Raw genomic sequence first — 26,611 nt, forward strand, 5'->3', positions numbered from 1 at the left:
TGTGTCAGCTCAGCAGTCTGTGTTGTACTAATAGATGCTTTGAAGTACATTACAGTCTTAATTGCCCTCTTCCTGTCAAAACTGTTACTTCATTAGGTTTGCCTTGCGAAGTTAAACTGAGCTAAAAAGCAGTTACTCTTGTAGAGCATAACACAGTTTATCCAAGGAAAAGAGAAGTTTAAGGAAGGAAGGATTCAGAGATAGGGGACAATTCAGTAACTGGTAGGAGGTCTCTGAGGTAGCAGAAAGCCCTATTGATTATCACAGGGAGGCTCTGCATTATGGGGCCACATTTTATTTATAAGGCAGACACCAGGGTACAGCCTGAACCTATAGACTTACCACATAGCAAGGTCATGGCTACACCTGGGGAGAAAAAAGGAGTGACGCCGTTTCCCAGAGCCTGCAGTGGGTCCCCGCCGTCCCTCTCGTTCCTTTTCTGTGCTGATGCCTGCAAGATACAAAACGAGATTTAAAGTGGGTCCCGGGTGACTAAAGTGGCCACAGACTTCCTGAGTTGAGAAATGACCTTGAGAGGTTCCCGTGGGATCAGCACACCCCACACTCCATCCCTTCCGGGGACTGCAACTAACAGTTACTGACGGTGAGTGAAGTGATTCTCTCAGGCCTCTAAGAACAGCCAACATGGCAACGAGTTCTTTAAACTTCTTTGCTCTTCGTCTCTCGGCTTAGACTCCGGGTCAGCATCAGAGCTGTGCCTCAGAGACAAACGCTACGAACACCAGGGAGAACCCCTCCTCGGTCTCTTCCCTGTCAGAGGACCAGGAAGGGAGGCTCCTGTGGGACAGAGACGGGGGAGTTGTGACACTGCCTTCCTGCAGGTGGGTTCTGAGGACTCCGGGAGGACCCAGGAAAGGGGGACCTTCAGCCCAAAGCGGGTGTGGGGCAGTCCCCATTATTTTTCTCTCTTCTCTTCGGCCTCGGGCTGGACCCAGTTGTAGGACGTGTTCAGCAGCGTGGAGAGGGAAATCCTGAGCTTCCTGACCACAGGGCCAGGAGAAGGGGCTCCTGGAAGACACAAGGTTATGAGGAAGACCCTGGAGAAGAGGAAGCTGGAGAAAGGGATCCCCTGAAGGTGTGATTGCATTCCGGGTACAGCCGCGCTGCTCATGCACAGAACTGGCAAGGCTTTGAGGAAACCATGACAAGATGGGTCCTGCGGGCGGCACGCAAGTTTCCAACCCGAGTGGTACCCATGGGCCTTGAACACTGACACCAGAGCCAGAGCTCATAGCAGGAGAGTCGGCACTTGCACTTGGAGCATAAAATAAAACGTCAGCATTTTCCAGAGGACTTTAATAGGACTTAGTCTCAATTTGCAAAACATTTTACAATACAATCTAAAATTACTCCACATACAAAGAGCCAAGAAATTCTCAACTCTGAAGGGAAAAGACAATCAACTGATGTCAACGCCAACATGACTCAGATGTTGGGATTATCCGAAAAAGAGCAGTTACAATAACCATGCTCCGTGAGGTAAGTCAAATGCTCTTGAAATGAATTAAAAGATAAAAATTTGTAGGAAGAAGAAAACTATTTTTTTTTAAATGTGGAAATTATACAGCTGAAAAAAACCGAAAGGAAAAATTCAAGGGATGGGCTCCCTTGAATGTCAGTGGAGATGGCAGAGAAAAGAATCAGTGAACTTGAAGATAGATTGATAATTACTCAGTTTGAACAGGAAAAAACATTAACAGAAGAGGTGGGGCAAAATGGCAACATGGAGATGTGGAGTTTAGTTAGTCCTCTAGAGCAACTAGTAAATGGCCAGGAACAACTAGTAAATAGTCTGCAACAACTGTTAGGGGACATCCATGACTGGACATACATCTTACACCAGCCCGGAACGGGTGGAACGGCTGAGACTGCAGCACAGAACTGTAAGTAAAGCTCCCAAACTGCGGCGCTGGCGCCCTCCCCCACCGGCACGGCAGGCTGAGCTGAAGCATTCCCTGTGGAAAAAAGCAGGCTACCCGAAGCAGGGGTAAGTAACTTAACCAAGCTCCAATTGCAGTTTTAGTTAACAAAGTTGGACTACTGAATACAAGCCATGAGCACAGATAAACCCAGAGCAGGCAGGAAAGGAATCCTGAGGTCGCTCCCGGCAGAGAGGAGGCAGGGATGATGGGAGAAAATAAATAAATAAAAACAGAGGCTTTGGAGATGGCTGAGCTCAGAATACTGGAAAACGGCTGTGTCCCACGAAAAGGGCACAAAGAACTGGGTACCAACTCCAGCCGAATGGTGAAACGGGAGCTGGAAATTGGCTGTGAAAAGGAGCTTTCTCTCTTTTTTCCTTTTTTTTTTTTTCCCTCCCTTTCTAAGTAGCTCATTAGAGAAAGCCTCAGGCATTTTCAGTTGTGGGTGCTGACCCAGGCTGGAGTTGGAAGGGTCAGATAAAGGAAGAAGTCAAATGTAGGAGATAAATCCCTAACGGGCTTGTCTTCCTAAGGAAGGAGGGAGGCGGGGTCCAGCTCAGGTGGCTGCTCTTCCTCAGAGAGCTCAGACCCCAGAGCCTGAGGGGAAAAAAAAAACAGAAACAGCTTAAGCTTGGCTTCTGTCACCCTCCGCCCCTGGCCAAGACAGGGTCTGCTAAGAATTAAAGGTACTGTACCTCTTTTTTTTTTTTACAATTTTTTAAATGCTATTTTATTGACATATATTCACAAACCATATAATCCATCCAAAGAGCATTGTGTTTTATTGTCTTTTTTGCCAATTTAATCAGTATAAGTGTGCCTTGTGAACATTTTTTTTAAATTTTATTTTGAAATAAATTCAAACTTACAGGAACAGTTGCAAAAACAATACAAACCCCATACACAGAACTCCAGCATTCCCCGACCCCCCTCCCCCGATACCCCGATCTACCACCTTTAACATCCTGTCACATCACCAATTCTTTCTTTCCCTCCCTCCCTATCATCCATCATCTATTGCTCTGTCTTCTGAACATATGAGAGCAAGCTGCACACATCCTTGAACAAACAATATAATTCACATATACATTTCCCATGAACAAGAACATTCTTTTATGCAATCCCATTAAGCGCAGCCAAGAAGTTCAAGAAATTCAACATTGATACAAAGCTTACTTTCTATATTTTCTTTTTTTTTTTTTCTTATGTCCCAACTGTGTCCCTTTGAGCCTCCTGTCCTCCATCCTCAGATCCCATCCAGGATCATCCTTGGCATTTAATTGTCATTGCCTATTTAGACTGCTTTTCTTTTCTTTTTTTTTTCAACTGTGGAAACATATATACAGCTTAAATCTTCCCATTCCACCCCCTCCCTAGCATTCCCTTAGTGGGATTAATCACATTTAGAATGTTGCAATGCTATCACCTTCCCACCATTCATTACTAGAAATTTCCCTTCACCCCAAACAGCAACCCTACACTCATTTCTTAACTCCCCATTGCTCCTTCCCCACTTTTCATAATCTATACTCTACTTTTCATCTCTATGGTCACATTCTCTGATAATTTCTTTGTGTTTACTGTGGGGCTTAAATGTAACCTCTTAAATCTATAACAATCTCGTTTTTCTTTGATACCAACTGAACTTCAATAGGACACATAAACTATATTCCTATACTCCTCCATTCTCCCACCTTTATGTAGTTCTTGTCAAAAATGACATATTTTACATTAAGTCTCAAACCACTGATTTGTCATTAGAGTTTATGTATTTTATATCCTGTAGGAAGTAAATAGTGGAGTTACAAATCAAAAATTATTGACTTCTATTTGTAGTCCATTGTGGTCAGAGAATGTGCTTTGAATATATTCAATTGTTTTTTTTTTTAATTTATTGAGGCTTGTTTTATGTCCCAGCATGTGGTCTATTTTGGAGAAAGATCTGTGATCACTAGAGAAGAATGTGTGTCCTGGTGATTTGGGATGTAATGTTCTATATATGTCTGTTAAATTTCTCTATATCTCTTTCTCCTTTCTTTGTTTCTCTGTTGGTAGGGTTCCCTTTAGTATCTGAAGTAGGGCAGGTCTTTTATTAGCAAAATCTCTCAGCATTTGTTTGTCTGTGAAAAATTTAAGCTCTCCCTCAAATTTGAAGGAGAGTTTTACTGGATAAATTATTCTTGTTTGGAAATTTTTCTCTCAGAATTTTAAATATGCCCTGCCACTGCCCTCTCGCCTCCATGGTGGCCGCTGAGTAGTCACTACTTAGTGTTATGTTTTTTCCTTTGTATGTGGTGAATTGCTTTTCTCTTCCTGCTTTCAGAACTTACTCCTCTTCAGTATTTGAGAGTCTGATCAGAATATGTCTTGGAGTGGGTTTATTTGGATTTATTCTATTTGGAGTTCGCTAGGCATTTATGCTTTGTGTATTTATGTTGCGTAGAAGGTTTGGGAAGTTTTCCCCAACAATTTCTTTGAATACTCTTTCTAGACCTTTACCCTTCTCTTCCCCTTCTGGAACACCAATGAGTCTTAAATTTGGACGTTTTATTTTCTCTATTGTATCCCTGAGATCCATTTTGATTTTTTCGATTTTTTCCCCATTCTTTCTTTTGTTCTTTCATTTTCTGTTCTGTGGTCGTCGAGGATGCTGAGTCGTTGTTCAGCTTCCTCTAATCTTGTATTATGAGTATCCAGAATCTTTTTAATTTGGCCTACAGTTTCTTTTATTTCCATAAGATCTTCTATTTTATTTTATTTACTCTTGCAGTTTCTTCTTTATGCTCTTCCAGGGTCTTCTTCATGTCCTTTCCATCCTGTGCCATGCTCTCGTTGTTTGATTTTAGGTCTTTGATTAATTGCACCAAGTACTGTGTTTCCTCTGATCTTTTGATTTGGGTGTTTGGGTTTGGATTCTCCATTTCGTCTGCTTTTATCATATGCTTTAAGATTTTCTGTTGTTTTTGGCCTCTTGGCATTTGCTTTACTTGATCCCTAATTTGACAGACCTGCAGCTCGGTGATGTACACTTTAACTAACCAGCAGATGGCGTCCGTGGGTCACCTATTCCCCTCAAGTCATTTCTCCCCAACTTTGTCTTTGTGGTGTGTTGGGGTCTGATTCTTGTGGGGTCCAATTGGTGCACTAAGTTTGGGTGTGTTGTTGGTGCTGTCTGCCCTGAATGTGGGACGTGTGTCTGAGTGGTTAGGGAGGCAGAGCAGCTTTAATAATCAAACCTCCCAGGTGTTCCCAGAGATTTAAGGCTGTTGCAAGAGTCTAAGCCTTCATTTCAGTCTCGCCACAGACTGTCTCTACCACTGACCCACAAGTCCGTGGCATTTGCATAGGGTACCTGGGATTTCTGAGTGGGTCCCAGTTCCCAGCTGTGCTCTTTCAGGGACTCTGCTGAGGGAAGGCTGTGCCACGTCACAAGTGCGTGCCAGCCTTTGGGGAAGCCCTGGGCTGCTGGGCCGTGCAGGGGCGTTCCCAGCCTGCTTTAAAGATGGCTGAATGGGGCGTGTTAATTTCCCCCTTTTCACACAGCTCCGCCTTCCCTGCTCTGGGACAGTTAGCTGTGGGTGCACTAAAGGCCACTGTCCATGGCCGATATTGTGGTGTGTGCACAATGCTGTGGGAAACACTCTTGGCATGACTCTGGGCTATGGCTCCATCCCTGGGCAGGAGTCTCTCCAGCCTGCCAGGGAGATGGTTGCAAGGGGCAAGGTTTCTTTCTCCTTTTGGCTTCCCTCTGTCCCCCTGGCCCCGAGAAAATCAGCAGCGGGTGTGGGGAGGGCTATCCTCCACGCCAGACACCGAGGTGTTGGCTACAGCCCACTCCTGCCATGCTTCCCTGCACGGTTTTCACCGTTGTATCTGCAGTCGGTCCCAGGTTGGTTTGTTTGTTTTTAAAAGAACTAGTCTGTCTCCAAACACCAACCCATGGTTTCCCTACACCGCAGTGCAGCCACCAGACTTTCAGCCAGCTTACTCATTTGTTTCAGAATGCAGACTCCTGGTTTCACCAAATGCACAGTCCCTGTGGATTTAGCAGACCTTGTCCGGCTGGTACATTACTGGAACTGGTGTTCTGGGTCATTTTCTGGGTTTTAGCTAGTATTTTTCACAGAGGTGTTTTTTTGCCCTGTCTCACCTAGCCGCCATCTTAAGCTCTTGGCACTGTACCTCTTAAGGCCAGTGGGGAGCTACTGGCTGAGAAGTGCCACCTGCTGGGCAGGATAGGAAATGCACCAAGTCTGAAGACCTCATGGGGAAGTCAGAAAACCTGCTCCTCAGGGAAATGTGATATCGATTACATCCTCCTCCTGAGACCTGGGCCTGTCTGGTAGGAGAAAATCTGACTGGGGTAATTAAAGGAACCAGTTGCCTAGATAACAAAAAATTATGAGTAACATTAAGAAAAATGAAGCTATCACCCAAAGGAACAAACTTACACTTCAGCTGAGATACAGGAGTTGAAACGACTGATTAAAGATCTTCAAGCAAATGTGCTAAATCAATTCAAGGGTGTGGTCAGCGAGTTGGGGGAGATGTGGCAGGTGAGATGAGGGATATAAGGAGAACATTGGGCGAACATGGGGAGGAACTCGGAAGTTTGAAGAAACAACTGGGAGAACTTACGGGAATGAAAGGCACAATACAAGAGATGAAGAGCACCATGGATGCATACAGCAGTGGATTTGAAGGGGCAGAAGGGGAGATTCGTGGGCTGGAAGATAAATGGACATCTGAGGTCCGACACACAGAGGAACAGATGGAAGAGTGGAGGAGTATGAGCAGCGTCTCGGGATTGGATGACAACAAGAAGCACGGGAATATATGTGCTGTGGGTATCCCAGAGGGAGAGGAGAGGGGAAGGGGGGCAGAAACAGTGATGGAGGAAATGATCACTGAAATTTTCGTCTTTTATGGAAGACATGGGGTTGCAGATTCAGGAGGTACAGTGTGCCACAGACAGAATAGATCTGAGTGGACCTAGGCCAGGACACTTAATAATCAGATTATCGAGTGTCAAAGACAGGGTGAGAATTCTGGGAGCAGCAAGAGAAAAGTGATCTATCACATGCAAGGAAGCTCGGTGAGACTGTGTCCGGATTTCTCAGTGGTATGATATATTTAAGATACTGAAAGAGGGAAACTGTCAACCAAGAAGTCTATGTCTGGCAGGGCTGTCTTGCAAAAATGAGGGGGAGTTTAAAATATTCTCAGGCAACACTGAGAGAGTTTGTGAACCAGGATACCTGCTCTACAGGAAATACTGGAGAGAGCAGTATTTGGGAAAAGGTAGATGGGAAAAGACAGGAGAGAGAGGTTTTAGAATAAATCCAAGTAAACCCACTCCAAGACATATTCTGATCAGATTGTCAAATACTGAAGAGAAGGAGCAAGTTCTGAAAGCAGCAAGAGAAAAGCAATTCACCACTTACAAAGAAAACAGCGTAAGACTAAGTAGTGACTACTCAGCAGCCACCATGGAGGCGAGAAGGCAGTGGCATGACATATTTAAAATTCTCAGAATTTCAAGAATTCTTTATCCAGCAAAGCTCTCCTCCAAATTTGAGGGAGAGCTTAAATTTTTTACAGACAAACAAATGCTGAGAGAATTTGCTAACAAGAGACCTGCCCTACTTGAGATACTAAAGTAAGCCCTACCAACAGAGAAACAAAGAAAGGAGAGAGAGAGATGGAGAAAGGTTCAGTACTAAAGAGACTCGGTATGGGTATGTTAAAGGACATTAACAGAGAGAGGGAAAAAATATATCTGACAAACATACACCAAAGGATAGGATAGGTGATTCAGGAAATGCCTTCACAGTAATGTTAATGAAAAGTTAGCTATGTGTATTGTAATTTTTCTAGTGCAATCACTGTTTATACTAAACAAGGATAAAGTAGAAAAGCCAATAGGAAAATTCAAGTGGAAGGTAAAAAAAAAAAAATTGAAAGCCTACAAAAGAAAGCAAGGAAAATGAAACCAAAGGAAAAAAAATGGTGAAAACAAGCAAAAGACACAAACATTAAAATGGTTATAACCATATCAATAATTTTATTAAATATAAATGGTCTAAACATAGCGATTAAAAGAGATTGTCAGATAAGATTGAAAAAAAAAAAAAAGGCCCAGTGATGTCTTAAAGAAGCCTCCTTAAATATAATGATATAGATAGGTTAAAAGTAAAAGGATGGAAAAAGATAAGTGGCTATATTTATTTCAGACAAAGTAGACTTAAGAATCAGGAACTTTACTAGAGATAAAGAAGGACATTGTGTAATGACGTATGGTTAACAAGAAAACATGAAAGCCCTAAGTGTTTAAGCAGGTAACAACAGATCAAAAAAAAAAATGGAGAAAAACTTCAGTTTGTTACTTCAACACTTCTCCCTCAATAATTGATGAAACAAGGAGAAAGTCACCAAGGATATAAAAACACTTAGCAACTTGACCCGACTGTCATTAGCAGGGCATGTCACTCCACAACAGCAGAATACACAGTCTTTTGCAAACACACATGCAACATTCACCAAATAGACCCACACATCCGTGCCAAGTTTTTTTTTTTGTTTGTTTTTTTAATCTTCATTTTATTGAGATATATTCACATACCACGCAGTCATACACAACAAATCGTACTTTCGATTGTTTACAGTACCATTACATAGTTGTACATTCATCACCTAAATCAATCCCTGACACCTTCATTAGCACACACACAAAAATAACAAGAATAATAATTAGAGTGAAAAAGAGCAATTGAAGTAAAAAAGAACACTGGGTACCTTTGTCTGTTTGTTTCCTTCCCCTATTTTTCTACTCATCCACCCATAAACTAGACAAAGTGGAGTGTGGTCCTTATGGCTTTCCCAATCCCATTGTCACCCCTCATAAGCTACATTTTTATACAACTGTCTTCGAGATTCATGGGTTCTGGGTTGTAGTTTGATAGTTTCAGGTATCCACCACCAGCTACCCCAATTCTTTAGAACCTAAAAAGGGTTGTCTAAAGTGTGCGTAAGAGTGCCCACCAGAGTGACCTCTCGGCTCCTTTTGAAATCTCTCTGCCACTGAAGCTTATTTCATTTCCTTTCACATCCCCCTTTTGGTCAAGATGATGTTCTCCGTCCCACGATGCCAGGTCTACATTCCTCCCCGGGAGTCATATTCCACGTTGCCAGGGAGATTCACTCCCCTGGGTGTCTGATCCCACGTAGGGGGGAGGGCAGTGATTTCACCTTTCAAGTTGGCTTAGATAGAGAGAGAGGGCCACATCTGAGCAACAAAGAGGCATTCGGGAGGAGGCTCTTAGGCACAACCATAGGGAGGCCTAGCCTCTCCTTTGCAGCAACTGTCTTCCCAAGGGTAAAACCTATGGTAGAGGGCTCAACCCATCAAACCACCAGTCCCCTATGTCTGTGGTCATGTTAGCAACCATGGAGGTGGGGTAGGCGAATACCCCTGCATTCTCCACAGGCTCCTCAAGGGGGCACTACATCTCGTGCCAAGTTTTGACAAGATTGCTAAGCACATGGGATGGAGAAAAAATTGTCTTTTCATTAAAGGGTATTGGGAAAACTGGAACTGGATATCCATATGCAGGAAAAACAAATATCCCTACTTCATACCATATACAAAATCATCTCAAAATGGATGAAGGACCTAATTATAAGAGGTAATATTACAAAGGTCTTAGATGATAACATGGGAGCAAATCATCAGAACCTGGGCTTTGGCAATGGATTCTTAGATGTGATACCAACAGCATGAACAGCAAACTTTGGTACATCACAGAAATTATCAAGAAAGTGAGAAGACAACCTACGTAATGGGAGAAAACAGTTGCAAACCATATATTGGATAAGGGCTTAATATCCAGAATATATTAAAAAAACAAAACAAAACTCTTATCCCGAAAACAACTGAGTTAAAGACTGGGCAAAGAACTCAAATAGACATGTCTCCCAAGAAGATACACAGATGGCCAAAAAACAAACCAACAAAAAATAAGAAAAAAGATGCTCCATATCATCAACCATTAGGGAAATGCAAATCAAAACCATAATGATATATCACCTCATATCCACAAGGATGACTCTTTTTTTTTAATGGGAAACAATGTGTTGGAGAGGATGCAGAGAAATGGGTACTCTTGAAAATTGCTGGTAGAAATACGAAATAGCAGCTGCTATGGAAAACAGTTTGGTGGCTCCTGAAAAGTTAAACAGAACTGCCGTCTCACCCAGCAATTCCAGTCCCAGGTGTATACCCAGAAGAGTTGAAAGCAGGAACTCAGGCACGTATCTGTGCACCAATGTTCACAACGGCCAAAAGGTGGAACAACAAGGGCCATCACCAGATGACAGATAAACATGGTCCATCCACACAGTTCCCACCCGTGAGAAAGCGTGAAGTTCTGAGACGCCCTGCGGCCTGGAGGCATCTGAGAACACTGTGCACACTGAAACAAGGCACTTACAGACGAAAACCATGTATCACTTAGAAGTGCAGACTAGAAATAGGAAATCTGCATAGGTGGAAAGCACAATCGAGGTTACAAAGGAGGGGAAATAATATATGCATTCGCTAATATAGACCAATTCCAGGTCATAAAGCAATCCTGACAAGTTTCAACTAATTAAAATCATATATCGTATGTTCTCTGACAATAGGGAATTAAATTAGAAATCAAAGATTTTTTAAATCCTGAAATATATGGAAGTTAGATAACATCTTTTGAGATAATGTGTCATTCAAAGAGGAATTCTCATGAGAAATTAGAAAATATTTAACAGAATGAAAATGAAAATACATCAAATTTGTAAATTTTATAACTAAATGCCTATATTAAAGAAGAAAAGAAAAGCAAACTAAACTTAAAACAAGGAATCAATACATTTGAATAAAGAATCAAGTAAAATTTGAAAAAAAAAATCAATGAAACCAAAAGCTGATTCCTTGAAAAGATCAATAAATTGATAAATTTCTATCCATGCTGACCAAGAAAAAAGAAAACACAGATTACCAGACTAAGGAAAAGAAGGAATGTCAACAGAGATCCCATACACATTAAGGTAATAAGAAAATCCTACAAAAAACTCTGTGCTCATAAATTAGACAAATTTCTTAAGGTGGATCAAATTTCTTGAAATACACAAACTACCAACATTTACTAATGAAGAAATAGATAACCCAAGTAGGCTTATTTATTGAAGAAATTGGATTTGTAATTCATAACCTTTCGACAAAGAAAACTTAAGGAAGGCTCAGGTGATATCAGTGGTGACTTCTATCAGACAGATGATGGAATTCAAAAATCTCTTCCAGAATTTAGAAGAGGACCGAACTGCTGAAGACACAGAGTAACTGAAATCTCACACATTGCCAGTGGAAACACAAATGGTGCAACTACTCTGGAGACCATATGGCAGTTTATAAAGTTAAATCCAACAAATTAGCAATCCTATTCTTAGGTGTTTATCTAAAAGAAATGAAAATTTATGTCGCACAAAAAGCTGTACGTGAACGTTTATATCAGCATTAATTATAATCACCAAAATCTGACAACACTCCAAATGTCCTTTAGTTGAATGAATAAACAGATTGGTCGCCTGGAATAGTATTCAGCAATAGAAAGGAACAAAGCTGTTGACGCATCAACACAGATCAATGTCAAAGGCATTCTGAGTGGAAGTTGCCAGACTCAAGGCTGCATTCTGTATGATGCCACCTGTGCCGTTCTGGAGAGGATGAAACCAGAGCAGAAACGGTCACCGACTGCCAGGAGGTGGGGGCATGGTGCATTTGACTACAAAAGGAAAGCACGTGGGGATTTTGTGGTGTGGTGAACACGTACGTGCCATGATTGTGCTGAAGCTTGCACAACTCTCTGCACTTGTCAGAACTCACAAGACTGTACACACACACCTCTTCAAAAGGGAGTTTTTCTGTATGCAAATTTTAAAGTAAATTTAAAAACCAAGGTTATCCTACTGCTCCTGAGTGTGGGGCTGGCCTTTCAGACAGGTGGTGGTTCTGCCATAAGCTGGAACGGGAGACGTGCCACCTCCAGCCGTGCCACCAGTGCTGGCAGGCCCCAGCTGCCCTCTTCCGCTTGAATGAGAACCTGTGGTTAAAAAGAAAAAGGTTTTACTCCCTGGATGAACCTTAAGAACATCATCCTAATTTTAAAAGCCAGACACAGAAGGTCACATATTGTATGATTCCATTCCTACAAATTCCCTGGAACAGGCAAATCCGTAGATTACAGAGTAATTTGGGGGTTGCCAGGGGATTGGGGTGGGGTTGCAGAGATTGGGGCTTCTTTTGGGGACAAGGTGGCAGTGCTGATTGCACAACATTGGGCCTGTACTTAAGGCCACCGAAATGGTAAGTTTTATGTTATGTGTATTTTACTACACTTTTCAAAAAAATGTATTCCAGTTTTCACCTGGAAGAGGGTTAGAAAAAATATGATTTGCATGAGTTCAACACCTGTACAGACCTGACCCATTGCATCAGCAGAGACAAATTAGAGTGGGATGCACAGGTCTGGGATCATGTTCTGCTTCTTTCTTAGCTTCCTTTTCAAGAAAAGTGGTGTTGAACCTTTGTGCGATTAAGGGATCCTTCAGAGAACCTGACGATTGATGGGAAATGCACGTGTGTCCACACCACCACCTGCCGTGCTGTTTGCAAGGCTGGCCTGCGGCTCTGCGGCTCACGCTTAGACTCGGTGGAGCCTGCTTCACCCTGTGCGGGGGGCCTAATGGAACACGCTGACTCGTGAGTTGGGTAACAGTTGGACACGCAGCTGATAGGAATGTGATTAGGCATCAAGAACAGCTGCTCTGAAGCCGTCATTGCAAAATGGACCCCTGCAGCCGAGGCAGGGGCTTTTGTCTTCGCTCCATGCTCAGGTGAAGCAACTGGAAGCAGAGTTTCACGCGGTATCTCCATGTTAAACTTGACAGCCGGAAAAGCCGTGTTACGTGGATACCAAGGACAGGACTGTATTTGCACTCTAGCACAGGCGCATTTTCTCTGAAGCGACCCTCTCACCCTCCCCCAACCCAATGTCCCAGAAGAACGACAGATCTTGCTATTATAACTTCCCTTAGAGCACATTAGGAGGCAATGGTCCCTCTTTAAATTGTTCTTGGGCAGCGGTTTTTGTACTGCCTTCTAGCGTGGGTTGGAAGCAGGTTCTGTGAGGCCCAGGGACCCTGGGTGGGTTGAGCGTCCGGGCGCCTGGCGGTCACACAGCCCTGCATGCAGACCATTTCCCCGTTGTCCTCCGAGACATGCAACAGCATTCAGAGACGGCAGAGCATCGAACATGAAGTGGTTTTTCCACAAAACGTCTTTAAATTTAATAACAGTAGACAGGTATTTCCTTGGAATTAGAAAAGTAAGAGAAACTTTGTATAGTATCATATTTAAAACAATTAGGTAACCTAATTAGTGGCTCTTGTTTTATTTATAAAATAAGATCCTGCTGCCTCGTGAGAAATGGAATGAGCTCATGGCCATGTCCAATAGGCATTTAAAGAATAGGCCGTCATGTAAAAGCTGATTGTTAGAAATAATGTTAGACAAGTTCAGCCCCTTATTTAAGTATTGAGGTGATTTTCTGAAGTCAGACATCTTCCTTGAAAGTCACCAAGCCACACTGGCAGGCCTTGACTGTCCTTATTTCAACCTGCCTGTGAGAGGCTCTGAGATAATTAATCCTCATCAGCTCACATAACCCAGATCCTCCAGGGATGACAGGATGTTGCCTGGCTGTTGGGCCAAAGCAAATGTTTGGGTAAGAACTCATGACCTCTACAGCACAGAGCTATATATATATTTTTACAAAATCATTTAAGTAGGTGTTATCACAGTTTCTCAAGTCTACTTTTGCTTGTCTTAAAATCCATTCTCTGTCTACATTTTGATGAATATGCATAAGACAATTTTTAAGTACTGCCAAAAACTACAGACTAATAACTTGAAATCCATGATACCAAAATTTGACAAAGACATAAGAAAAGAAACTGACAAATCAGTATCCTGTATAAACATATGTTCTAGTTTGCTAATGTTGCTGGAATCCAAAACATCAGAGACGGATTGGCTTTTATAAAAGGGGGTTTATTTGGTTACACAGTTACAGTCTTAAGACCATAAAGTGTCCAAGGTAACACATCAGCAATCGGGTACCTCCACTGGAGGATGGCCAATGGTGTCCAGAAAGCTTCTGTTAGCTGGGAAGGCACATGGCTGGCATCTGCTCCAAAGTTCTGGTTTCAAAATGTCTTTCTCCCAGGACGTTCCTCTCTAGGCTGCAGTTCCTCAAAAATGTCACTCTTAGTTGCACTTGGGATATTTGTCCTCTCTTAGCCTCTCCGGAACAAGATTCTGCTTTCAATGGCCGTCTTCAAACTGTCTCTCATCTGCAGCTTCTGTGCTTTTTTCAAAGTGTCCCTCTTGGCTGTAGCTCCTTTTCAAAATGTCACTCACAGCTGCACTGAGTTCCTTCTGTTTGTCAGCTCATTTATATGGCTCCAGTGATCAAGGCCCACACTGAATGGGTGGGGCCATGCCTCCATGGAAATATCAGAGTTGTAACCTACAGTTCCGTGGGGCAAATTTCCATGCAAACGACCTAATCCAAACATTCCAACTTAATCCCCACTAATATGTCTGCCCCACAAGATTGCATCAAAGAATATGGCTTTTTCTGGGGGACATAATACATTCAAACCAGCACATTCCACCCCCTGGATCCCAGAAAAACATATTCTTTCCAAATACAAATACATTCATCCCATCACAATATCACAAAAACTTAAATCATTTCAGTAACAATAGTTAAGTACAAGATCCCATCAGAATCAAGTATAGGCGTGGTCTCTCCTAAGGCATAATTTTCCTTTAGCTATGGATCTGTGAACTTAGAACAACTTATGTGCTTCCAATATACAAGGAGGGACATTCACAGGATAAACATTTCCATTGCCATAACGAGAAACAGTAAGGAAAACAGGGCTAACAGGACCAAAACAGTTCCTAAAACCCGCAGGACAAACTCCATTAAATTTCAAAGTCTGAGAGTCATTAACAGAATAATGTTGCATCCTTGAGGCTTGAGAGAGCAGGAGTCTAACCCTTCCTAAAAGCCTTTGTGGCAGCCCTTTCCTCTCCAAACACTTAGATGAGTGCTCCAACATATCCATACACTGGGGAGACCACCTTCTTGGCCCTACCCTCCTCAAACATCGGGGCAGCTCCCAGATTCCCTTCCATCTCCGGGGCATATGCTTAACCCCTTCAGAACGATGTGGTGGCAGCCAGTCTCTCCCCAATTCCCTGGGAATGTGCTCCACCCTCTTTGGAGCTTGGGGTGGCAGAACATTTCCCGAGCATCAAGGCAGAAGGCCTACCCTCGACCTCCAGGGCAAACTCACCCTTTCCATGCGTGTGGGCTGCTCCGCTCTCCCAGCCTGAGACCTCTTGTCTCCAGACCTCAACCTCTATGGCTCTGTCTTTGAACAAATTTTTCCTTCAATTTATTCCTTGTCTGTCCTCTCTAGTCCAGACCGGCAGTGGCTCTGTCTATAAAGATCTCGCAAAAATTCTGCTGGCTTCACATGAAGCACACAGGGGTCAAAGCCATCAGACAATAAGACTTTCCACAAATCCTTTCTGCTTAACTCCTTATCCAATCTTGGCTTGTACTGAAATGGTGGCTGGGTTCCATGTTTGGTTACATCCTCACTTTGGACTGTAGTTTCTGGGATTCCACCCCCTGGAAGCCTGTAATTTTCCAAGCCATCAGCTTCTGGTTTCTTTGAACCCAAGAGTTCAGTTATAAGTTTATCTCTCTCTGCTTGCATTTTACTATAAGCTGCAAGGGGAAGCCAGGATACATCCTCCACACGTAGTCTGGGGATCTCCTCAGCTAAGTATTCCAGACTGTTGCTTTCAAATTCTTCCTTCCATCTGACACCAGGACTCAATTTTGCCAAATTCTCTGCCACTATAAAACAAGGATCGCCTTTCTTCCAGTTTGCAACAACACATTCATCATTTCTGTTCAAGGCCTCGTCAGAAGTATCTTTAGAGTCCATATTTCCACAAACACTCTCTTCAAAGCAGTTTAGGCCTTTTCTATCAAGCTCCTCACAATTTTTCCAGAATCTTCCCCTTATCCATTTAGAGAGCCATTCCAACATGTTTGGTATTTGCAAACTCAGCAGCAAAAGCACCCCACTTCTCTGGTACCAAAATCTGTTCTAGTTTGCTAATGCTGCAGGAATGCAAAACACCAGAGATGAACTGGCTTTTATCAAAGGGGGGTTTATTTGGTTACACAGTTACAGTCTTAAGGCCATAAAGTGTCCAAGGTGACATGTCAGCAATTGGGCACCTTTACTGGAAGATGGCCAGTGGTGTCCAGAAAAACCTCTGTTAGCTGGGAAGGCACGTGGCTGGTGTCTGCTCCAAAATTCTGGTTTCAAAATGTCTTTCACCCAGGACGTTCCTCTCTAGGCTGCAGTTCCTCAAAAATGTCACTCTTAGTTGCACTTGGGGTATTTGTCCTCCCTTAGCTTCTCTGGAGCAAGAGTCTGCTTTCAACAGCTGTCTTCAAACTGTCTCTCATCTGCAGCTCCTGTGCTTTCTTCAAAGTGTCCCTCTTGGCTGTAGCTCCTCTTCAAAATGTCTCTCTCAGCTGCACTGCGTTCCTTTTGTTTGTCAGCTCATTTATATGGCTCCACTGATCAAAGCCCACCCTGAATGGGCGGGGCCACACCTCCATGGAAATATCTCATCAGAGTTATCACCTACAGTTGCGTGGGGCACATTTCCATGCAAACAACCTAATCCAAACATTCCAACTTAATCCCCACTAATATGTCTGCCCCACAAGATTGCATCAAAGAATATGGCTTTTTCTGGGGGACATAATACATTCAAACCAGCACAACATACATGCAAAAATCCTGAAATATTAAGTCAAATTCAGCAATATAGAGGAAGGAAACACATCATGACCAAGTGAGGTTTACTCAGGAATGCAAAGTCGGCTTAGTACTTAAAAACTACCATGATCAAGGACTGACTTCCAGCATGTCTCTGTGAGGCTCTGCAATTCACTCCCCGTGAAACTGGTGAAAATTATTTTTTAAAAAAAAAGATTACTAAAAGCCTCTGGAAAACGTCCTAAGGGCAAACATCAAAGAAGGAAACATCTATTCAAGAAACTATGAAAATTTGGGAAGACCACAGTCTGTAGTGTTTGAACTAAGACCAGTCCTTCCAGCAGTGACTCCACTCCAGCCTGCTGCAGCCAGGCACATGGCTCGATCTCCCCCCAGGTCCCAGGAGAGCTTTCCTCCCAGGAGGAGGAGAACATTATTTAGCCTGCCCCCCCCCACCTGCCTCTTGCTATGTTCAGTCAAGAAACAAGGGCTCCACATGACGTACAGAATCTACTCTCAAATATTTAGAAACTAGATGGATGATCAGATGATACAGAAACTGTGGCAAAAGGTTAGATGTTGGTGGAGCTGGATATCTGGGTAGGAGTATATTAAAGTTCTCTGCATGAGTTTTGTATTATTTTTGCAACTGTCTTGTAAGTTCAAAATTGTTTCAAAATAAAAACTTTACCAAAAAAAAGCAGGGGCTCCCTTCTTCCACTACGACTCCTCCCCACTCACGGAATGGAGGCTCAACCCTGGGCACGACAGACCAAGAATACTGGGGCCCTAGTAGCCCTCAACCCAGCACATGAAGAGGTGAGTCCACCCAGGGCGAGGCCAAGAGAGCCCCAGGCTACGGCCCCAGCTCCTCCAACCGCTCCTGGGCAGAGAAGCCTGCCACTGTCCTCACTCCTAGCTCCAGAGAACTGGATAAGAGACTTCTGTCTGGGGTAAAGGGTGGGAGCAGATCATAAAACAGCTCCTAATCTCTTCCCAAAAGAACTGACTTCATGTGCTACAGAATGCACAGAAGCTTAATCTTAAGAGAATTCTCAACAGTGGCGATGGCAGGGAAGAGAGTTGGGAGGAAACTCTTGAATCTAATGAAGATGAAGCCTAGACTCTAGGCTGGGTAGATTACAGGTATAAAGTCAGCTGGGAGGAGCCCTTCTGAGGTCAGAACAAATATCAGTGACCCCAGAAACCATTCCCTTGAAGGTGCTACGTCTAGTTGGTTCGTAGAGAAATGTGTGCTCCGTGCACTTGTAAACAACAGAACATTAAACACGTGGAGGTTAAGACTGTGGAGACTCCTAAAGGCATGCCTCCTGGGGGGCAACCACAAAGAATTAACACTGGAAGGTGGGGGAACAGACATGACTAAAGTAATCCAGCCAGTCACTAAACAAATAAATAACAATACCAAGCCTTGAAGGGGGCTGGGGGTAACCAGTACCCAGAGTTGCTATAAAATATTTTTTAAAAGGTCAGGTTTGAAGAAAAGGTACAAGGTATATATGAAGAAACAGGAAAGTATGACCCTTACAACAGAAAAAAAAAAAAAAAGGCAACAGAAACTGCTTCTAAGAAAAACGCAGTATCATATCAAAAAAGGATTTCAAAGAAACCATTGTAAACATGTTCACAGTACTAAATGGAAGTTTGATTGAAGAAGTAAAGTAAGGTAGGATGAAAATGTTATACTAAATAGAGAATATCCATAAATTTTGAAGAACCAAATGAAAATTCTGGAGTTGGAAACTGCAATAACAAATTAAAAATTCACTCGAGTGGCCTAAAAGATTTGAACTGGCTGAAGAAAGAATTAGTGAACATGTGGACTGATAGAGATTATGCATACTGAAGAAGAAAAAAAGAGAATGAGAAAAATGTAGAGAGTCTCCAAAGAAATGTAGGATACCATTAAGTGAATCAACATACATGTAATAGGAGTATCAGAAGTAGAGGAGAGATGAAGAAAAAATATAGGAAGAAATAATGCCTGAAAACCTCAAAGTTGTTGAAAAACAATAATCTACATAACCAGGAAGCACAGTGAACTTAAAGGATAAATGCAAAGAGATTCAAACACATGTCATAGTAAAAGTGCTGGAATCTTGAGAGCAGCAAAAGAAAAATGTCATGCTACTTACAAAGGAACCTGAATACAAGAGACAGCAGACTTCTCAGCACAAACAACAGAGGCCAGAACGTAATGGGTAATATATTCAAAGCACTGAAAGAAAAAAAAGTCAACCAAAAGTTCTATATCTAGCAAAACTATCACTAAAAAAGAAGGCAAAAGTAAAGACTTTCCCACACAACAGAAAAAAAGATTCATGGCTAATGGATCTGCCTTACAAGTAATGCTAATGTAAGTTCATTAGGTTGAGAGTAAGTGACCCTAGATAGTAAGTTGAATCCACATGAACCAACACTGCTATAGATAATTATGTAATTAAAATAGACACTATTGATGTGTAATTTTTCCTTTCTTTTAACTGATTGAAAAACAATAGTATATAATATGTACATAATGGATTGTTGGGCCTATGACATAGAAATGTAATATATGTGTAACATACTTGCAAATAATAGCTCACAAAAGGTTGGTGGAAGCAACTGTATGGGCTAAGAAAATGAAGACAAGTGGTAAACAAATAAGTATAATAATGTACTGTTGGGTTTGTAACATTAAAAGATTCCATGTATAGCAATAATACCACAAAATGGAAGAAAATAGAATAGAGCTATGTAGGAGAAGGAGTAATATTTCTAAATATTGCCGGAATTAAGATAGTATAAATCTGAACCTCATTCTTTTAAGTTAAGATGTATATGATAAACCCTAGAGTAATCAGTAAAATATATAGATTGAAAAAAATCATTAACGACATTAAAATGGTATATTAGGAATTATTTACTCAATGCAAAAGAAAGCAATGAAGAAGGATTAGAGGAACAAATAGAAGTGAGGCATGGAAACAAAGTAAGATGGCAGACATAAATCCAAATACATCAAATAATATTAAATGTGAATGGATTAGACAATTCAATAAAAAGGCAGATATTGTCAGGCTGGACTAAAAAAAGAAAAAATATGATCCAACTATATGTTGTGTACAAGGGGACACACTTTAGATTCAAAAAAACATAGTTTGAAAGTAAAAGAATGGAAAATTATATACACATCAACATCAGGATAGCTGGAATGGCTACTCTAATATCAGAAAAAAAAGTATATTTTAAAACAGATAATGTTAATTGGAGATGAGGATTACTTTATAATGATAAAAGGGCCAGCTCATTGTGAATATATAACACTTATAAACACAGGCACACAATAACAGAGCACAAAAACACATGAAGCAAAAACTGACAAGTGAAAGGAAAAAGACAATTCAAAAATAATAGTTGGAGATTTCAATAATGGATAGAACTAGAGAAGATCAACAAGGAAACAGAAGATTTAAGCAGCACTATAAACCAACTACATCTTCAGACATTTATAGAGCACTCCACCTAGCTAAAACAGAATAAACATTCTTCTTAAGTAAACATGGAACATTTTCCAGAATAGATGAAATCTCAATAAATTTAAAAGGATAGAAGTAACACAGAGTATACTGTCCAACAACAGTGCAATGAGAGTAGAAATCAATAACAGAAAGAAAACTGAAAATACACAAATGTGGAAATTAAATAACATACTCCTAAATATCAATAGATCAAAGGAAAATTCACAAGGGAAATTAGAAAATATCTAGAGACAAATGAAAATTGAAACATAATATACCAAATGTATGATATTTAGTGAAGGCAAGGCTCATAAAGTAATTTATTGCTCTAAATGTCTGAATTAAGAAAGAAGAAAAATCTCAAATCAATAACCAAACCTTCCACCGTAAGACAATGGAAAAGGAGCCAATTAAAACTGAAGGAAGCTGAAGGAAGAAAATAATAAAGATCAGAGAGGAAATTAATGAAATAGTAGAAAAACTATAAAGAAAACTAATGAAACCAAAAGTTGGTTCTTTGAAAAAATTAACAAAACTGGCAAACATTAAGCTAAATTGACAGAGAGAGAGAGAAGACTCAAATTACCACAATTCAGAAATGAAAGAGGAACCATTACTATTGACCTTACAGAAATTTAAAAAAGCATTATTAAAGAATACTATGAACAATTATATGCTAACAAATTAGTAATTATATTAGATTTGGATCATATGGACAAATTCCTATAAAGACACAAACTACAGAAACTGAGGAATAGATATTCTGATTAGACTTATAAGAAGTGAAGAGAATGAATCCAGTAATTTAAAAACTACCTACAGAGAAAAGCCCAGATTCAGATGGTTCCACCACTGAGTTCTACCAAATATTCGAAGAAGAAAACAAATACTTAACAAACTCCCCAAAAAGAGAGAAGAGGGGGAAACTCTTCGCAACTCATCCTGTGAGGTCAGTATTGCCATGACTGAAAAACCAGACAAAGACATCACAAAAAAGAAAACTATGGACCAATATCTCTTATAAATATGGATGCAAAAACCCTCAACAAAATGCCAGCAAACTGAATTCAGCAACGTATAAAAAAGAATTATACACCATGACCACTTGAGATTTACCCAAGGGATGCAAGGTTTGTTTAACATCCAAAAATCAATTATGTATCATATCATATTTGTAAAATAAAAGGCAAAAATCACATGATCATCTCAATAGGCATGGAAAAACATTTTACAAATTTCAACACCATTTGTGATAAAACACTCAACAAACAAGGAACAGAAGGGAACTTCATCAACCTGATAAAGGGCACCCAGGAAAAATCCACAGTTAGCATCATACTAATGTCGAAAGACTACATACTTTCCCAAAGGTCCAGAAAAAGACAAGCATGTATGCTCTCACTACTTCTATTCAACTGGAGGTTCCTGCCAGAGCACTTATGCAAGAAAAAAAATCCAATTTGGAAAGGAAGAAGTAAAACCATCTCTCATTGCAAGTGACATGGTATTTTTAATAGAAAACCCTAAGGAATAGTGAGAGGACAGCTTAAGCAGAAACTCCAGGGGTCAGGTGAAGCCAGCCAGAGGACGTGGCATGTGCTCAGTAGGCAGAGTGCTGCCACAGAGTCTCAACCAGAGGAGTGACCTAATGAAACTCTCAACAGTGAAGGAAATCTCTGTCATAATACTAGCTTAAGAAACAGGCCTAAATTCCAAGGATAACATGTTATATTATCAAACTGTCCATGTTGCATCAAAAGATTATAAAACATAGAAACAGGAAACGATGGCCCATGCAAAGGAGAAAAAAAGATTAGAAACCATCAATGGAATGGATCAGATGTGGGACATGTCACACAAAGATGTTTTAAAAAGGGTCCTAAATGCGCTCAAAAAGCTAAAGGGAATCATGGACAAAGAAGTAAAGTACATCAAGAAAAGGATAGATGAGCACAAAGAGAAGACCAATAAAAGAAATAGAAACCATGAAAAGGAACCAAACAGAGCTGAAGACCATAGTAACAGAAATTAAAAAAAAAAAAAAAAACAGTCCTAGAGGAGTTCAACAGTGAATTGGAGCTGGCAGAAGAAAGAATCAGTGACCCTGAAGATAAGACAACAGAAATCATTCAGTCTGAGGAGCAGAAAGGAAAACAAATGAAGAAAAGTGAACAGTGCCCAAGAGACCTGTGGGAAACCATCAAGTGTACCAATATACTCTGCAGGAATCCCAGAAGATGAAGAAAGAGAGAAAGGGGCAGAAAGAATATTCAAAGAAATAATGGCTGAAAACTTACCAAATTTAATGAAAGACATGAATATACACATCCCCAAAAGCTCAACTAACTACGAACAGGATAAATCCAAATAGACCCATGTCAAGACAGCTCTTAATCAAATTGCCAATTGCCAAAGATAAAGAGAGAATTCTGAAAGCTGCAAGAGAGAATCAACACATCATGTGCAAGGGATCCGTAATAACAAAACTCTTTGAAAAATGATGGAGAGATTAGGACATTCCTAGACAAACAGAACCTGAGGGTGTGAGAGTTCTTCAGGTTGAAAAGAAAGGACACTAGACAATAGATCAAAACCACACAAATAAAGATCCACAAAACCACATAAGGGAATAAATCTAATAACATGGTTTAATGTAAATACCAATACTATTGTTTTTTTGGTTTCTAATTCCTACAGGATCTAAAATGCAAATGTATAAAAAGTAATGCTATGCATAAAATGCTGGTTAATAAAAACTGCTGTATTTTAAAAAGTAATGCTAAATCAATAATTTTGGACTCATAGTTATAAATATGTACTTTGTGATAAGAACCACATAAAGTTGGGGGGACACAGGGATATAAGAACATAATTTGTGTATGTTATTAAGTTGGTATCAAACCAAATGAGATTGTTATAGATAGAGGATGTTACATTTAAGCCCCAAATTAACCACAAAGAAAATATCAGAAAAATATGCAAGAAGGAAATGAGAAGGGATTCTGAAGTGTTCCCTACAAAAGATGAACTATATACAAGAATGGACAGTAGTGGAAGAACTCAGGGACAAAAAAGGTATGACTTACAAAAACCAAAGTGTAAAATGGCAGAACAAAGTTGTGCATTATCAGTAGTTAAATGTAAATGGGTTGTTCTAGTTTGCAAATGCTGCTGGAATGCAAAACACCAGAGATGGATTGGCTTTTATAAAAGGGGTTTATTTGGTTACACAGTTACAGTCTTAAGGCTATAAAGTGTCCAAGGTAACACATCAGCAATCGGGTACCTTCACTGGAGGATGGCCAACGGTGTCCGGAAAAACTGTTAGCTGGGAAGGCACGTGGCTGGTGTCTGCTCCAAAGTTCTGGTTTCAAAATGGCTTTCTCCCAGGACGTTCCTCTCTAGGCTGCAGTTCCTCAAAAATGTCACTCTTAGTTGCACTTGGGATATTTGTCCTCTCTCAGCTTCTCTGGAGCAAGAGTCTGCTTTCAATGGCCGTCTTCAAGCTGTCTCTCATCTGCAGCTCCTGTGCTTTCTTCAAAGTGTCCCTCTTGGCTGCAGCTCCTCTTCAAAAGTTCACTCTCAGCTGCACTGAGTTCCTTCTGTTTGTCAGCTCATTTATATGGCTCCACTGATCAAGGCCCACCCTGAATGGGTGGGGCCACACCTCCATGGAAATTATCTCATCAGAGTCATCACCTACAGTTGGGTGGGGCACATTTCTATGGAAACACTCAAAGAATTCCAATCTAATTAACACTGATAGGTCTGTCCACACAAGATTACATCAAAGATAATGGCGTTTGGGGGACATAATACATTCAAACCAGCACATGGGTTAAACTCTCTAGTCAAAAGATAGAGATTGGCAGAATGGATAAAAAAGCATGACTCAACTATATGTTGTTAACAAGAGTCTCACCTTAAATTCAAAGATGCAACTAGGTTGAAAGTGAAAAGATGGAAAAAATATTTGACCCAAATAGTTACCAAAAGAGAGTAGGAATGCCTATACTAATATTAGACAAAATGGACTTTAAGTCCAAAACAGTTAAAAGGGACAAAGAAGGACACTATATATTGATAAAATGTTAATTCTTCAAGAATATACAATGACTATAAACATAAATAGCTAGAATATGCAAATTCATAGGTGTGAGGGGGAGTGGGGAATGACTGCCTAGTGGGTATAGGGTTTCTGTTTGTGGTAATGGGAAAGTTCTGGTAATGGATAATGGTGAGGGGAGCACAACACTGACTGTGATTACTCCCACTAGATGCTATGTTTGAGGGTGGTTGAGATGGGAAAGTTCATGTTGTATAAACATTTACACAATTAACAAAAAAAAAGTGACTAAAGAGACTGACAATTAAATGCAATTCATGATCCTGAACTATATCTAATAATGGAGGAGAAAATGCCCAAAAGGACATTATGGGACATAGGAAAAAAAATTGGAATACAGACTGTAAGCTTTACATCAATGTTACATTTCTTGAACTTGATAACTGCATTTAGGTGGTCACATAAGTGAATATCCTTGTTCTTAGGGAATATACATGGAAGTATTAGGTGTTCAGGGAGCATTATGTTACCTACTCTCATACGTTTAGAAAATAAATAGATATGTAGATGGGCTGATAGAGATATAGAACAATATGACAAATTATCAAAATGTTAGAAGTAGGTGGATCTGGCTACGTTAGAGTAGGAGTGCCTATACTAATATTAGACAAATGTACTTCCAGCATATGTATGGGCTTTGTATAATTTTTGCAACTATCTTGTAAGTTTGAAAATTATTTCAAAATAAAAAGTTTAAGAATGAAAACAAAGAAAACCCTAAGGAGTCCATTTAAAAATAAAGTATTAAAACTAATAAATGAGTTCATCATAACTGCAGAATACAAGATCAACATGGAGACGTCAATCAAGCAGCACAGTGTGATACTCCAGGGCTCCATCCTTCCATAGAAGTTTTAAGCAACAAACAAGAACTGACAGAACCATCTTCCTCAAAACTACAGAAAACAAAGGATTGCAGTAACGGCAGATGACAGTTAGTAAGACAACTTAATAATGTTATGATCTCATGGTGCCTTTCCTGGCCCTTCCTCCTTCATTCCATCAATGGCTTGTTGCAGAGCCAGCCTGTACTTCCAGCATATGTCCATGGTCCAAGTTCTGGAAGATACAGAGAAACTGTCATGAACACACCAGGGTACATGTGTGCCTGTGCCAACCTGCCTGGTGGCAGCCTGAAGGACTGAACCAAGAAATTCACTGCAGAACTGTGATCCTAGATCTTGCCATGTGTATAGAGGCAGCTCACAGAGCTCACTGCAGAATGCTGTAGAACAGATTGCAGCCACCTGGGCACAGGATTGCCAGCTGTGGGACATAGACTGAGGCACCCAAGATCCTGAGAAGCCACTGTTCCCCAGGGAAAGACAGACATTAGGGTCCACATAAACAGGGGACTTCGTAGGGCCATGTGCATAAACCCAGGACAAGATGTGCAGAAAAGACTAGGGAGAGCCCTATGCTTTTACCTTGGGCTAGTCTCTAAAATCTTTGTTAGGACTACGAAGCCCTGAAGGACAGCACTCACAAGGTTTTGTTTGTGTTTTTTTTTTTTTGGGGGGGGGGGTTTGGTATATTTTGTTTTGTTACCTCCTGGCTGGCACTTAATGAAATCTCTGTCACAACACTCTGGATACAAGCTTAAGGAACAGACGACTCAGTGTCTTAATTACAGAGACAGCACATTAAACAGTCAAACTATACAGATTTTGACAAAAGATGACAAAACATACAGAGAAACAGAAACAATGGCTCACATGCAGGAGCATGATAAAACATGAGACACCATCACTGAGGAATACCAGACACTGGACATACCAGATGAAGAGTTGTTTAAAAGGGTACTAAATATGGTCAAAAAACTAAAGGAAATCAGTGAAATGACAGATAAATACAAAGAGAACATTGATAAAGACATAGAAATTATGAAAAGAATCCAAACATTGTTAAAGACCATAGTAAGGGAAATTAAAAATTCCCCAGAAGAGTGCAATGGCAGATTGCAAATGGCAGAAGAAAGAATCAGTGAGATTGAACATAAAGCAATTGAAATTATTCAGGCTGAAGAGCAGAAAGAAAAAAGAATG

At 40.8% G+C, this 26,611-nt stretch overlaps 1 pseudogene; it reads left to right on the forward strand.

Moving 5' to 3' along the window:
• Window positions 1-26,611, forward strand: part of LOC119514852 — a 30,545-nt pseudogene that overhangs the window by 1,734 nt on the left and 2,200 nt on the right.

This window comes from Choloepus didactylus, chromosome 18, assembly GCF_015220235.1.
Source record: "Choloepus didactylus isolate mChoDid1 chromosome 18, mChoDid1.pri, whole genome shotgun sequence".
Taxonomy (NCBI): domain Eukaryota; kingdom Metazoa; phylum Chordata; class Mammalia; order Pilosa; family Megalonychidae; genus Choloepus; species Choloepus didactylus.